Raw genomic sequence first — 15,308 nt, forward strand, 5'->3', positions numbered from 1 at the left:
CCTTGACTCTTAAGTACTTTTAGGACATGAAATAAATAGAGAATGACCTTAAGCTTTGTAAGCCTTAGAAATGCAGGGCTTCACTGCTGATACGCTGAGGTCTTCTCCTGGTTGAGACTGGATTTCGCTCTCCTGCTACTTTATTAAGAATCCGAAAGGTTACTATTTTTAAAACCACTGTCATTTGTTAGTCTATAAAAGCAACTAGGCTTCCTTTTTCTTTCTCCTTTTTTTTAATTGCCTCTTTTTCTTTCACATTAGGCCAGATGCATGACACAACTGTGATTGATATAATACTGTTAGCCACTTTTTGATAATTAGCATTTGGGAGCTCATCTTCCAAGGAGCCCTGGTGGCATAAAGGTTAAGCATTCAACTGCTAACTGGAAGGTTGGTGGTTTGAACCCATCTGTCGTTCCACAGGAGAAAAGACCTGGGCTTCTGCTTCTGTAAATATTATAGCCTAGGAAACCCTATGGGGCAGTTCTGTTCTGTCCTATAGGGTCACTATGAGTTGGAATCAACTCCACGGCAACGGATTTGGGTTTTTTTTTTTTTTTGATGAGCCGGAGTTAACTCGAGGGCACACAACAACAGCTAGTCTTCCAGAAGTAGATCTTCTTCCTTTGTTAAATTGTCGGCAATGTTTGTCTCCCTGCAACTACGTGCATGATCTCTGGTATCTTAAAAGATAAAAAAGAAAGAAAGAAAAGAAATAACAAAAACCCCAAATAAAAAATGACAAAAACCAAATTGTATCACTACCCCAAGATATGATTTTTCTTACCAACCATAAAAATCCTGCAGTAAGAATTGAGATAGAAAATTCTAGGATGATACATAAACAGAAGTGGACTCAGCTTGTCCAGCAGCAGCTGAGTTGGTTCTTCTGAGGCTATAAATGTTTCTTTTATTAGTAAATCTTATTCTTTAGGACTCAAGAGGCAGCTATGGAGGAGATGTAACAAATGTCATTTTATAGGTTCTTTTTTCTACTTGCAAACTTTCTGAATATAAATCTTTGTTTGAATGAATTAGACTATTTACATTATTGTATCACTAGTCTTTCTTTCCTGGAAATAGAACTTCTGGCAGGTACTCACACTGCTATCTCAAGCCAACACTTCTTGAATAGTATTCAGGCAATCCCAATGCCCAGACTTTTCTTCATTCATAATCTCAGTATATCCTGAATAGTTCCCACCATTAGCTGGTGAAGTCACTAATAGGGCAAAATGCAGAGGATAACACAGGATTTGGAACTGGAAGCCTTGTAGTTTGACTTTGACTCTATCACTTGGTAACTTTGGGACAATCAGCCATTTTCTTACTATCTCCACCTCCCAGAACTGATGTGAAGATTAAATGAGATGATAGGTGAAAGTGCTTTATAAAACATACTCAAATTTTAGCTGCTAAAAATTTACATTGTGTGAAAATGAAATTTACTCTAAACCTAATAGGCTGACAATATGTAATGCTTATAGGATTTTTTTGTTTGTTTTAAATCAACTTAGGCATTCGACATCATCTTTGAAGCTATTTAAGAGAGATCTTTTCCAAAAAAACACATTTAAGCCTTAATAATACCCATGAAACCACTCAGTGTCTCACTGGCTGGGGACACGACTACCAGGCTGGAATTTGCCATTAATTAGCCAACTGACTTGTAGGTAAAATGAGCGAGTTGGACTAGTCTTTGTCTTAGTTTCTTAGTGCTACTATATCAGAAATACAATAAGTGGGTGGCTTCAACATAGAAATTTACTTTCTCACAGGTTAGGAGGTTAGAAGTCTGAATTCAGGGCACTGTCTCTAGGAAAGGCTTTCTGCCTCTATCAACTTTGGGGAAAGTCCTTGTCTCTTTTCAGCTTCTGTTCCTAGGTTTCTTGGCAGTCTTCACGTGGTGTGGCATCTGTCTTCCCCCATCCATGCTTCCTTGCTTGTGTGTCTGATCTACTGTTTTTATATCTCAAAAGTGATTGGTTTAAAATATGCCCCGCACTGATATGGCCTTATTAACATAACAAAGAAAATCCTATTCCCAAATAGGATTATATACACAGATATCAGGTTTGGGATTTACAACATATTGGGGGGTGGGGGTGGGGAGACACAGTTCAAACCATAACAAGCCTCTTAGGATATTTTCCAATTTTAACATTCTATAATTCTATGATTTTAATATTCTTCCACTAGTACTTATTTTAAAGAACATGATGGTCCTCTTTATTTACCTGCAAATCTATGTACATCAAACTCAAAGTCCAGCTGCAGAAGGAATAGGTGAACTGTTGTTCTTTGTCTGAACCCATCAAGCAGAATTATCCTTTTCTCAGCGTTATCACTGTGGATACCTCATTCCAGGCCCTCACTATCTTTTGTCTGGACTGTTGTAATAGTCTCTCAACTGCCTTGAGTCTCCTCCTCCTCTAACCCATCCTCCAGCAGGTGCTTCCAGAGTGAGCTTTCTAAAAACAAACTTTATCATGTCACATCCTGCATAAGACCCTTACTGGCTCCCCAAGTGCACCATATGGGATCTAATTCCTATCTTGGCAGGGGTTCCTGGGTGGCATAACAGTTAAGCACTCAGCTACTAACTGAAAGTTGGTGATTCTAACCCACTCAGAGGTGCCTTGGAAGACAGGCCTGGTGATCTGCTTCCAAAAGGTCACAGCCTTGAAAACCCTATGGAGCAGTTCTACTCTGCACACATAGGGTTGCTATGAGTCAGAATCAACTCAACAGCAACCAACAACATCAACAAGTGTGCCATATGGGATATAATTCCTAGCTTGGCACCCAGGGCTCTATAAGCAGGACCTGCTCACTCAGCCTCATCTGCACATTTTACTCTCAGTAAATCTGAGCTACACCACCCATCTGTCAGTTTGTCATACTGTGGTTGATTGCACGTAGCTATGATGCTGAAGCTATGCCACCGGTATTTCAAATACCAACAGGGTCACTCATGATGGACAGGTTTCAGCAGAGGTTCCAGATTAAGATAGGCTAGGGAAAGAAGGACTGCTGATCTATTTCTGAAAATTAGCCAATAAAGACCCTACATATCACAACAGAGTATTGTCTAATATAGTGTTAGATGAGGAGTCTCTTAGGTTGGAAGGCACTAAAAATGCACAGTGGCTACAACAATGGACTTGAGATACCAGCAGTTGTGAAGATGGCGCTAGCCCGGGAAACATTTTGTCTGTTGTACACGGGGTCTCCATAAGTCGGAGCTAACTCAATGGCAACTAACAACAACAAATCTGATCTACTCACTATTGTTCCAAAAACAGCATTCTATTTCACATTTTCATATCTTGGAGCGCTATATTCCTTGTCTCTGTAAAGCCCTTTCCCCCTCTTTTCTGCCTAGTGAGTCTTTACTTATCCTATCAAGCCCTAGCATCTCCTTTGGGAAGCCGTTCCTAACTACCCTAGTCAGCACTAACTATTCTCCTTTCTGTATCACCATAGCTCATGTTAGTTTCAATGTTTGTACCTATAAACTATAATATGTGTGTCCCTACTAGATAAGGAGTTGTTTAAGGGCTAGGATATGATATCCCTGTCCTTGGGCTAGGGCCTATACCTTCTTTATTCCCAGGTACCAAACACATAGTAAGTACCCAAAAATATCTTGTGAAGTTGAATTTAATAATGAGTTCTTGACGAGGAGCTGAACCCAGAAGTTGGGTTCAAATTTTTTTGTTTTGTTTTGTTTTAATACGGGTTTCTTTTGAATTAATGAAACAGTAAGACGTGATTTGGCACAGCTGTCTGGCATACCTGGGTTAAGTTCTAATGCAAATAGCTGCATTGCTGTAACTTGCTGTAAAACGCCCACTTCACACAGGACCTTGTGCGGTGGGGCCCCATGGAAGGCAGCCAGGCTCAGAGCTGGCAGTTACCTGAAAACACTTGGGTTAGGTTTCTATTGCTATGGCAGTCAGGCAGCCCCTTGCAATTATTCCCTTCAACTGGCAGCCTTGCCTCACAGGACACATTCTGACAGGGCTGGACCTCCAGGCGGGTTGCTCTTGTTTGCCACCTAAATGTCTCACTGCCGAGCACTGCCCCCGGGTCACCTGGAAGCTGCTATGGAAATAGCTTAAGCCCATGTTACAGGACTGCAAGTTGTAAATTATCAGCCACATTAATGAACTGGGGGACAAAAGCCCCAATTGGGGTTATTGTTACTTGGTGTGCTCACTTCCATTCTTCTTTTAAATTGGTCCCTGTTTCATCCTGCTGCAGAACTCTGGGAAGTGAAAGATCAGATTTATATAAAAAGCTAGGCTTGGGCAGGGAAGAAAAAGAAAGGAGAAAGCCTTGGACACTGCTGAAGATGATGGTGGAGAAAGAACACTTGCCTCAGGAAGAATGACAGTGATACCAGACTAGGAAGGAGCTGGGGCACAGACGGAGGGACAGAGGGGGCAGAGCCTTGCTTTTGGCTTTAAAAGGTTGATATGTTAAATGAGCATAGTCTTGCTTGGTTGAGATCTCCCATTCTCTGGAGGGCAGGTGGAAACACACAGTTATTCGACTTTGTTTTTGGATCAATATAAGCATCTGAAACCCTGCTCCTGCAGAAGCTCCTTGTTTTTCTTCTTCTTTTATAATAAGAACAAAAAAAGCAAAGCCAATGCTATCGAGTCGATTTTGACTCACAGTGACCCTATACCATTAACTAATGATTGATAAGCAGTAGTGCTTGTATTGAGGAGCCCTGGCAGTGCAGTGGTTAAAGAAATCAACTGCTAACAGACAGGTCGGTGGTTTGAAACCACCAGCAGCTCTGCGGGAGAAAGATGTGACAGTCTGCTTCTGTAGAGATTTACAGACTTGGAAACCCTATGTGGTTGCTATGAGTTGGAACCAACTTGATGGCAGTGGGTTAGTGCTTATACTGGTGTTTGTCTTGATTCCACAAGTAGATTGAAGCTCCCTGAGAGCAGGACTTATATCTCGTCTATCTTTGTCACAATAAGCAGAGCCCTTACACCTGATCTCACACAATTGCTTTGAAGCAGGGCTTTGAACCAGTTTGCTCCAGTTTGACCCCCTGCTGAGAATTTGCATTTCCATCTCAGATATACTGAATTAGAATCTACCGTTTAACCAGATCCCCAGGTGATTCTTATGTGTACCAGATGATTCTTATGCATACATAAGAATCACCTGGGGATCTTGTTAAATAGTAGATGTGTATATAAGAATCACCTAGGGATCTTGTTAAAATGTTAATTCTGATTCAGTACATCTGGAGTTGAAATGCAAATTCTCAGCAGGGTGTTGAACTGGACCGAACCAGTTCGAAGCCCTGCTTTCAGGATTGGAGAACCTTGAGCATAATGTTGCAGGTGTGAACTCTTACAATCCAGGGAAATGGATCTCTTACAAGGAGCCGAACAACAATAATAATTTCAGAGGAGAATCTTAATTTGGTGGGTAAAAGAGCACTTACGATATCTCATTGATTATTTCAAAACTATCTGCAAAGTCCTAACTAACTCAGGAAAGAAAGTAATGGCATTCTGAGGGAACCTCATCCAGGATAAGAGGATATGGAGTCTGGAGGATAATTACCAATCCTGTGCTATCCATCACCACATTGGTCCCATGCAGGGGTGGATTAGCCAGTAAGTTAGGTACACGTGGGCTTATATTAAGCAAGGTATGCACGGGCTTACTAGTGCTTGCTTACTAATCTGTAGTGCACAAGTGATTAGTAAGTGCACTACAGATTAGTAAGTAAGCACAAGTAAGCCCGTGCATACCTTGCTTATTGGGTAATTCATCCCTGGTCCCATGCTCTGAGTACCTCCATTCTCTCAACTCTAAAATTATATATAGTACAAATTGCCACAACCCTTTAAAAGGGCTGTAAGGACAGAACTGAGGAAAATGAGAGTAAAGACTCATCAAATGCAACAAGCAAAAAAAAATGAACTTATACATACACAGTCATACTTGAGTGTCCAAGGAGATACCATATCTGAGTGGAAGCTAAAGTAATCCATTGGCTTTATCCTATTACTAAAATGAAGGTACAATTATTATATAATGTTCAGAAGCACTGTTAGAAATGACCAGACTTTGTTAAAAAAAAAAAAAAAAGAAAGAAAAAGAAAAATCACAATGGATCAATGGATTATTAGAGAGATATGTTACCACAGAGCTCAGGATATACTTTACTTTATATGACTTGGCAAGGACAATGATGTTGAAAAGCCTTATTATAAAGGGTTAAAGATGTCAGCCTCATAAAAAGTTAAGAAAATTAGCACACTTGAGAGCCTGTTTCTAAAAGTTTTCTGTAAGGAAATGTAAGACTCCTGGAAAGAAAATCATCTAAACACAGGTCTCAGGTCACTTGGGAAGGAGTGCTTCTCAGGTGTACAACACAGCCGTCTTTATACTAATAGGTGCCCAATGATGTTTCTCAACTAACAAAGCTGGCAAAATATAACAGGCTCATCATACCTACAAATTATTTCCTTCCTGTTGCAAAATGCCAGTGCCATCTGATTGCCTTTCACACACAGCAAAGTATTCTGGCACTCCATCATATTAGGAAGCCAGCCTATCATAAAGGCCTATGAGTCCATCCCATTAAATGTCAAAAATATTGTAAATATTAGTGATGGGCCAATCTCAGAAGTGTTAGAGCTTTAGTCTGGGAAAAGATCCATGATTTTGTGAGCTTATATAAACACTTCTGATCTTGAAAAATTGGTCTGCAAATCTTGCAAGAACAGGTTCTCTCTCAAGATTTACAGTGTTATTTTGGTTTGGTGTACCTTAAGTAGTATTTTTGGGAAACATTTTACATTTATTCCCTTTTATTTTTAGCATTCTGACCAAAACAAAATGCACAGAGATGTATATTTTTCAAATGAAAAGGAAACTGCTTTTCATTTTGCAGAAAAGTCATCTTATCTCTGAAAACTGGGCAAGAAGGTATTGGTAAATCGTACTAAGATTGTTTTTCTAAGATTAATTCAACATTTCCAGTGAATTACAATACATGTGTTATATTTAGGAAGAATGAAAATATGCTTTAAAATTCTCATGATGGATACTAAATAAATTTGAACTGATTATAAGGATAAAATAATACATAGTTAACACTTTATATGTTACATTTGATTCACACTTATTGGGACATATGTATATAATATTTTCTGTAACATTCAAATATAATACGTGTATATAAAGAGTACATTCGATCTAAAACCCTTGTCACTCAGATCACATTTCTTAAGCCCCATTTATCTGTAAACTGTGGAAATGTGGCTTGTAATAGAAGACCCTACTAGATTTTAGTTTAGAATCTGGTAAAGTCTAGGGGAGGAGAGGCATAGTGCAGAATTTCTCCAACTGTGTTCTTTGGGATATAAATAAGTGTGACATGAATAGTATTCCATAGTAGTAATTTTTGGAACTGTAGTCTAAGCACATTTCTGTACAGTAAAACTTTTCAGAACCTTTAAAAGGCAAATGTTCATTGGATTTTTCAAGTGGAGGATCATCTTGAGAAACTAGGCATTCAGGAACAAAATCTGGGGCATACTGGTATAGTGGAATGTGTATTATAATCGGGGTGAGAAGATTCAGGTTTATGTCCTGATTCTGCCATTTACTTGAAGTGTAACTTTGAGAAAGCTACTCAACTCTAACACAAGTAGGTTGGATGGGATGAACTTGAGTGTATTTTTCTTCAGCTTTTTATTCTGAGTTTTTATCTAAGGACTGTGTCTTATTTTCTTTGTTCCTTGGAGACCTAGCACAGTACCTTACACTTAGTAGGACTTTGATAAATGTTGATTAAATTGAACATAGCCTTTTAATTTTTAGGGATCATTAATTCAGCCAAATATTTACTAGCTGGGTTACCTTGAGTAAGTCATTTATTCTCTATGCAACCTCAGTTTTCTTGCTTATAAAATTAGGCTTTTGATCATTGATTTCAAGTCTGTTTTATTATTAATAATATTATTAATATTCCTGGTAGTGCATGGACCTTTCTTCAAACGAGACCTTATATAGAAGTCCAACAGGTAAAACAGATTAGAAAAGTAAGCTGCTCTGGTTGAATGCCTGGGTATTGCATAAACCATCTCTACCCTCCCTCATCCCAGCTGACTCTAACTTTTTTCCTGGTCCTATCCTCAGGTGTCTCCGAGTGACACCTAGAATTCATCAGAGCATAATCTGAGCAATGCCAATATAGGTAATTTCTGAAGCTTCTTTTAGATAAAACATCTTTACTTTTCTGGAGAAATATGGAATTCTTATTGCCAAGACTCAAAAGCTTTGGGAGCCCTGGTGGCACAGTGGTTAAGAACTATGGCTGCTAACTAAAAGGTCAGCAGTTCAAATCCACCGTCGCTCCTTGGAAAGCCTATGGGGCAATTCTACTCTGTCCTATAGGGTCACTATGAGCCAGAATCAACTCGACAGCAATAGGTTTCAATAGGTTTAATAAGCTTTGCCTAAGATAAAATGTAGTGAAACCCCTCCCTACCTGGAAAAAATGTTCTCTTTTCATGAAACAATCACAGTCTGAAAAAATGCCACAGAAAGCAAATATATACAAAAACTAAAACCGACAGATCCAATTTTGGCTCCTGTAATATATTTGAAAATTTAAAAAAAATTTTATTTTGATACATATAAATGATCAAAATTCCATTAAGAAACCTCTGTTTATCCTTGGAATAATCTTTACGGCCAAGGCGGAAATAATTACTGTACTTTATCAGGGTTTAATAGTCCCTTATCACTATAATTCATATAACCAAACACAGAAATATGTAACTGTTCTACACAGATTTATAAAACCAAAAGTAGAAATCAATTTATTAATTATCAATGCATACAAAGATGGCTAAAAATTTAGCTTAGCATTTCAGCTAATACTTCGTGAAATGTCAACGAAAAAACATATTTGGGGGAAAAATCATCAAGAAACATTTCAGTGACATTTTCACAAGAGACCTTAGGGCTTTCTTCCTGATGTGTGTTTTTTAAAGAGACAAACAACATTAGACTCTGTGTTTGGATCAACGTCTTTGAATAACAAGCTCTTGGAGATTCAAGGGTGAGCTTTGCTGATACTGCAGTAGAGAGCAGTCCTGCAAGAAGGCAAGAGCTGCTAGCCCTCCTCTTTGCACTTACCTGCTGCAGGAATCTCATTGTGTGTTTATGTAGTCTCTACCGTCCTCCCTTCAGATAGAAAGGAGTTGAGGCAGAGCCGACTGCGTCATTGTAGCAATCAACTTCATCAAGCCCAGTTTTCTCATCTGCAAATGACATCAAATTTTCTGATTTAAAAAACAAATGGCAGAGTGCTTCACAGATGATGTTGTTTCCCTATGAAAATTTGTGCCAGTTATATTTGAGGACTTGGCTACAAACTCAGAAAGGGGTATTATTACTGGGTCACTGTGGCAAATTGGGTAAAATGTTTTATTCTGCAGGTTATGATCCTGGAATCATTTTGAAAGTGAAAGTCTTAGGTAGGGGAACCCAGGAAACACATAAAGCATGCAGATAACCTCCATACTGAGGGGCAGACGAAAACAAAAGCGGTCCAGTTTTGAGATTAAGAGAGAAATAAAGGTTGTTGTTGTCAGCTGCTGTGAAGTTGGCCTCTGATTCATGGAGACGTCATACGCAATGGAACAAAATGCTCACCATCCCCATGATTGGTTGAGGATCAGGTTGTTGTTTTCATTGGATTATTTTTGGAAGTAGATCGCCACGCCTTTCTGCCCGGTCCGTTTTAGTCTGAAAGCTCTGCTGAAACCTCTTCAGCGTTATCAACATGCAATCTCTCACTGACAGACAGGTGGTGGCTGTGTATGAGGTTCAGTGGCTGGGAATCAAACCTGGGTCTCCTGCATGTGGTTGTTGTTAGGCGCATTGAGTCAATTCCGACTCATGGCAACCCTGTGTACAACAGAACGGAACACTGCCCGGTCCCGTGCCATCCTCACAATTGTTGCTGTGTTTGAGCCCATTGTTGCAGCCACTGTGTCAATCCATCTCGTTGAAGGTCTTCCTCTTTTTCAATTACCCTCTACTTTACCAAGCATGGTGTCCTTCTCCAGGGACGGGTCCCTCTTGATAACATGTCTGAAGTATGTGAGGGAAAGTCTCACCATCATTGCTTCTAAGGAGCATTCTGGCTGAACTTCTCCTTCACAGAAGATGAGAATTTTACCAAATCTAATTCAAGAAGAAAACTAATCCACGCATTTGTAAATTTTAGTCTGGGTGAAAGCATGATATGGAGAATCTAGAATATAAGAGGAGAATGTAAGAACATTTAAATAATTTCCATTTCTTACTCAAGGTTGGTAAATTGTGTCCATTTCTGGGCTTCACAATTTGAGAGAAACAAAGAAAGAACTTGGAGGGCCTTCAAAGGTGATTAAAAGGATGGAAAATAAGTCTTTGGAAGAAAGGATTAAGGAAGTGGCATGAATTTAAAGGAAAGTGAAAGGAAAAGCCCTTTGAACATGCACATATTTAAATAATTTTAAATACTTCATTTCAGTTTCTTGCTCCAGATTATTTTACGGAGAATTTCCTTTCAATAGAAGGTCACTAATATTTCACAATATTTCCTAACCAAAGTGTGAACAACCAAACACAACAAGTCAAAGTCGGTTCCAGCAGTACCAACCATGTTTTTGCATTAACTATTTGTGTAAAATACAGAATTCGTAACCTTCTGTTGTTGTTGTTGGTGTGTGCAATCGAGTCAATTCGGACTCACAGCAACTACACAGGACAGGGTAGAACTTCCCTATAGGGTTTCCGAGGCTATAATCTTAATGAAAGCAGGCTGCCATGTCTTTCTCCCGATGAGTGGCTGCTGGGTTCTAAATCCTGACCTTTCGATTAGCAGTCAAGCACTTAACCGCTCTGCCACCATGGCTTCTTGTAACCTTCTAGTTGATGAGAATTAAAGTATATTTATACCAGGTTATGTGTTTTGTGGTTAGTCAGTTCTTCTCTAATTACAGTTGTGTTCTACTCAGACACTGGATCAGGTTAACTTCTCTACATGTCAATATCAATCTGCAACTGACCAGAAAAAGAATCATTTAGAAATTTACCTTAAAATCTTAGTCTATAAAATACGTTGGAAACAACTCAGCTCTAAGAATTAGTTAGCTGAAGCAAGCACCCAATGGAATTAAAGCTAGTTTTCTATGAATTTGTGCAATACAGCTAAAATGGATGGAGGATGCTATACACGGGTGAAGATCTGGGTGTGAATCTTGGTTCTTGTTCCTTGGTTTGAGCAAGGTGCTTAAACTTCTCTGAGCCTAGTATAGTAAGGATCACTATATATATATATATATATATATATATATATATATAAGGTTATTTTTAGCAAATGAGATAAAACTTGTCATAGGATTGTTGTAAGAATTAGATGAGATAACTCACATAAGTATTCAAATAGTGCTTGACCCACAGTAAGGTTATAATAAATGTTTGATATTATTATTATCATTATGTGAGAATGAATTTTGCACAGTTCGGAGCACACAGTGGGCACTTAAAAGTGTTAGTTGAATCTGAATCTAATAGAACAGACTAAAAAGTGGTAGAATTCCTCAATACAGAAAAGTAAATATTAAAGAGAAATACACTAGAAATTTATAAAACCTTGAAGGGAACTTTTAGAATAATTTATTCATCAAATTACTAAATTCAGTGTCTATCTTAAAATGGAAAGAGGCAATGATAAGATGAAGAAAAGAAAAGTGTATGGACTGAATTGTGACCTCCAAAAATATGTGTTGTAAATCCTAACTTCTAGGCTAGTGGTTATAATCCCATTTGGGAATGGTTTTCTTTGTTGTGTTAATGAGGCAGGATTAGGGTAGGGTGTGTTTTGAGTCAATCTCTTAAGAGATATAAGAGAGATTAAACAAACAAGCCAGAGAAGCAGAGATGCGAGAGGATAGATGACATTCCACATGAAGATCGTCCGGGAGCAGAAGCTCAGAAGAGACAAGGACCTTCCTCTAGAGCCTACAGAGAGAGACAGCCTTCCGCTAGAGCTGGCACCCTGAATTCAGACTTCTAGCCTCCTAAACTGTGAGAAAATAAATTTCTGTTTGTTAAAGCCACCCACTCATGGTATTTCTGTTACAGCAGCACCAGATAACTAAGACAAAAAGCATGCACTTAGCACATATTAAAATTGAAAACTTATTACCTCAGGACATAAAAACCCAAAAAATACCAAACCCACTGCCTTCAAGTCGATTCTAACTCATTGCTACCCCATAGGGTTTCCAAGGCTGTAAATCTGTATGGAAGGATACTGCCACATCTTTCTCCTGAGGAGCCTCTGGTGGTTTCGAACCTCCAACCCTTCTGTTAGCAGTCAGTTGCTTTAACCACTGTGCCATCAGGGCTCCTACCTCAAGACATAGTAGAGAATAAAAGATTATAAATAAGTTCAGGAAGGGCTCAATAAGTGATAGACTCATGACAGGCAAACAAAAAGCCAGGAATGTTTGCAGCATACCCCAGCCCCTAGCTGCTATCATGGAGAGTAACCTTGACATTCCAGCAGGCCCTGGTACACTGTCTGGGGAAATCTGAACCCAACTGCTTTTGCCCAAGTAGGCTGATCATTCCTGGTCATTCCTGTGATATATCACCCTATGCCTTTGCTCCCTGAGGATGGCAGACTAAAACTTCTAGGGTGTGTTTCACAAGAATCCTTTGCATGTTGATTATTTAATGGACGTTTTTCAAATACAAAGGAGTCCCTGGGTGTTGTAAATGGCTAACCAGTTTGGCTGCTAACTGAAAGGTTGGAGGTTTGAGTCCACCCAGAGGTGACTTGGAAGAAAAGCCTGGCAATCTACTTCTGAAAAATTAGCCATTGAAAATCCTATGGAGCACAGTTCTACCCTGGCACATATGGGGTCGCCATGAGTCTGAATCCACTCCACAGCAAATGGTTTTTCAAATACAGAAAGGCAACTAACCTTTGGGTAGCCTGCCACTCTGCCCGGTGTGATTTAATTTGACCTTCTGAATCTAAATGTATTAAGTAGACAGGGATAGAAATAGTGAAGATATCAAAAAGCCTGCCTCAAAAAAAAAGGAATTTGAGCTTAAAGAAGACACTGAAATGTGACAACTGACAAACGTAAGAGAGGAGTTCAATGATCCCCCGTCCTGATTCATAATTTAAGTGGATTTTTAAATCATAGATCCACATTATGCATTGGACCAAACATTTACTTTATTTTGAAAGAAATATAAAGAGATTAAAAGAAGAAAGGACTGTGGACTCATGATCTTTCTCACTTTGATAACAATACTTGAGGGATGGCAAGCAGAGATGACCAAAGCAGCCAGCAGTGCAAACAAGAGAATTCGCTCCCTAACCCCATGCCCAGAACTGGAGAAAATCCACATTCGAAAATTGGTTCCAAAAGTGCATTACCGTCCTTCCAGCAATCCTGGAGAAGAACGAGCAAAGAGCAAAACTGTAGCTGGTGCCTGCCGGCTTCCAGTCTTTAACAAATAGATTCTTTTGTCATTCCCTGGGATTAACTCTCAACCATATGGAGAGCAATGCCTGTAATGTGTTTTTAAACCTCCTACCCACAAACAATCCTAATAAAAAGAACCACGCTAAAGTGTCGAAACAAACAGTAGATAACTGAAAGCTCTCCCCGTCAATCATCTACATTCTGATTGGCCTCCAAGACTTGTTGAGGTCATATTATGACTTCTTTATTAGTGTTTAAGGTCACCAGGAGCCAGGCGAGTGCATCCTATATCAGGAAGTGTAGTGAGCCTCAGGAGTGAGATACTTGGCTTTAGGAGGCACTGTGGCTGTGACTCGGAAGTCAAGGGAAGTGAGCTAAGCTCAGTCAGACTCCAGGCGCCGCGCTGCCTCACAGCAGATAGAAAGAAGTAGAATAATAGACGCTTTCCTGCCATTCTCAAAACTAGGTTGAATTCCGGTCAGACCTTCCAGTTGAATTTCTGGAGGCTGTTTTCTATTCAGCCCCCATGCTGCAGGCTATAATTCACGGGAAGGGGCTCCCGTGAAAGGCTGGCCCCAGGTTCAGGCTAGACGGTGCCAGAGGAGGCCTCCTGCAGGAAGACAGATTAAGGGGCATGTGTACCCATTTGGTGGGTGAGTGCAAAATTTAGTACCTATATTGGGCTCCCAGAAAAATTACTGCCTGGCTGATTTAGACCTGGCAACCACATATAAACACGAGTACTTACATTTCCACACGCTCCCTCGCACAGTGACTAACCGCATCTGTTTAACTTCAGTGCAGAAGGAAAGAAAGGCAGCAATGACCATCTCCTCCACCCACTGGGGAGCTTATGTCCTGGCAAGATAAGCTCTCAGCTTGTCTGCTTTGAGCTAGACTCATTCTTTTCACAGCATGATTTCTATTCGAGGTCCGAAATATTCAGATGACCTCACTGCAATATGAATCAGCAGCTTGAAGAACATTTCCTTTATAGTATAAGGGTAAAATGCAGTTGTTACAGGAGATGGTCTAACTAGCAAACGTCAGTTTAGAAAAGGTAAACCTTCTATTTCTTCAAACTGATATAAGTAAATATCACAAGGACAAAGTTGTGAGTGATGGATTACTCCCTTCTCACTTCTAAGGATTGCATATTTACATTAAGACATAAAAACACCAGTAAAATCTTCAGCATATAGAGGGTTGAGATGCAATGCTGCACTGTGGTATCTGGAATACTGGAGTTTATGTAAATGTTCATGCATTTGGTCTTTGATGTTGGAAAGAAGAATGATTTTAAGTCTAGGAGACCATTTTTAAGAGAAAGCAAGGTGTTGTGCTTGTGAAAATTGGGCAGGCAGCCCTTTACCTCTGATCTGCTCTGTCTCCCCCCACCACCCCCAAACACATGAGACAGGCAATGCACATGCCGCTCTTGCAAGGATAGACTTGTCCTCTGGAAGTCTCAGGGCCTAGCCAAGGGTCTGATACCATGTAGGTGGTCAGTAAATGTTTATGGAATGGTTAGTGAGTGGACAAGTAGGCTAAAGTCACGAGTACACCACCAAATATTTAAAAGAAATAACAAATACAGAAATAAATTGAACAGTTTATCATTCCCAGAGATTTTGATAATTGACATTTTAAAGATTATGTGATTTTTTGTATTGTGGTAGAAAATATATATATAAAAATTTGCTAATTCAACAATTTTTATATGTACAGTTCCATGACATTGATTACGTTCAT

At 39.4% G+C, this 15,308-nt stretch overlaps 1 long non-coding RNA gene across 1 annotated transcript; it reads right to left on the reverse strand.

Moving 5' to 3' along the window:
* Positions 1–619: 619 nt before the first annotated feature.
* On the reverse strand, positions 620–14,374 carry LOC111821692 (uncharacterized). Its single transcript, XR_002825034.1, has 3 exons — positions 14,305–14,374; positions 9,196–9,320; positions 620–683 (listed from the first exon to the last, which is right to left on the reverse strand). It is a non-coding gene; the product is annotated as an uncharacterized LOC111821692 (long non-coding RNA).
* Positions 14,375–15,308: the final 934 nt, after the last annotated feature.

Source organism: Trichechus manatus, unplaced genomic scaffold (assembly GCF_000243295.1).
Source record: "Trichechus manatus latirostris isolate Lorelei unplaced genomic scaffold, TriManLat1.0 scaffold00098, whole genome shotgun sequence".
Classification (NCBI taxonomy): domain Eukaryota; kingdom Metazoa; phylum Chordata; class Mammalia; order Sirenia; family Trichechidae; genus Trichechus; species Trichechus manatus.